The sequence below is a fragment of the Arachis duranensis genome, chromosome 1 (genome assembly GCF_000817695.3).
Source record: "Arachis duranensis cultivar V14167 chromosome 1, aradu.V14167.gnm2.J7QH, whole genome shotgun sequence".
NCBI classification, from domain to species: domain Eukaryota; kingdom Viridiplantae; phylum Streptophyta; class Magnoliopsida; order Fabales; family Fabaceae; genus Arachis; species Arachis duranensis.
In genome coordinates this window covers 46,131,119-46,132,166 of record NC_029772.3, presented here as the reverse complement: position 1 = coordinate 46,132,166, position 1,048 = coordinate 46,131,119, and positions in this window count along the sequence as shown.

Here is a 1,048-nt window from a genome sequence, read left to right as displayed (position 1 = left end):
TGAGGATCTGAAAAATCATCAAATTGATTCTTGAAGCAAGAAAAAGCAGTGAATATTCAAAAAAAAGGGAAAAAAAGAGAAAAAAAAGAAAAAAAAGCAAGCAGAAAAAACCAATAGCCCTTTAAACCAAAAGGCAAGGGTAAAAATAAGGATCCAAGGCTTTGAGCATCAGTGGATAGGAGGGCCCACAAGAATAAAATCCTGGTCTAAGCGGCTAAACCAAGTTGTCCCTAACCATGTGCTTGTGGCGTGAAGGTGTCAAGTGAAAACTTGAGACTGAGCGGTTAAAGTCGTGATCCAAAGCAAAAAGAGTGTGCTTAGGAACCCTGGACACCTCTAATTGGGGACTCTAGCAAAGCTGAGTCACAATCTGAAAAGGTTCACCCAGTTATGTGTCTGTGGCATGGATGTATCCGGTGGTAATTCTGGAAAACAGAGTACTTTGGGCCACGACCAAGACTCATAAAGTAGCTATGTTCAAGAATCAACATACTTAACTAGGAGAATCAATAACACTATCTGAATTCTGAGTTCCTATAGATGCCAATCATTCTGAACTTCAAAGGATAAAGTGAGATGCCAAAACTGTTCAGAGGCAAAAGACTACTAGTCCCGCTCATCTAATTGGAGCTAAGTTTCATTGATAATTTGGAGTCTATGGTATATTCTCTTCTTTTTATCCTATTTGATTTTCAGTTGCTTGGGGACAAGCAACAATTTAAGTTTGGTTTTGTGATGAGCGGATAATTTATACGCTTTTTGGCATTGTTTTTAGTATATTTTTAGTATGTTTTAGTTAGCTTTTATTATATTTTTATTAGTTTTTATTTAAAATTCACTTTTCTGGACTTTACTATGAGTTTGTGTATTTTCTATGATTTCAGGTATTTTCTGGCTAAAATTGAGGGACCTGAGCAAAAATCTGATTCAGAGGCTGAAAAATGACTGCATATGTTGTTGGATTCTGACCTCTCTTCACTCGAAATGAATTTTCTGGAGCTACAGAAACCCAATTGGCGCCCTCTCAATTGCGTTGGAAAGTAGACAT